Here is a 210-nt window from a genome sequence, read left to right on the forward strand (position 1 = left end):
TAGCATATATATATATATAGCATATATATATATATATAATATATATATATATATAATATATATATATATATACATATATATATATATATTATATATATATATATATATATATATATATATATATATATATATATATATATATATATATATATATATATATATAAATATATAGTGTCCTAGCAAGCCAGCTCTAGTTTTCCTGCTTTGAGA

Source organism: Euprymna scolopes, chromosome 40 (genome assembly GCF_053919585.1).
Source record: "Euprymna scolopes isolate OS-2025 chromosome 40, ASM5391958v1, whole genome shotgun sequence".
Classification (NCBI taxonomy): Eukaryota; Metazoa; Mollusca; class Cephalopoda; order Sepiida; family Sepiolidae; genus Euprymna; species Euprymna scolopes.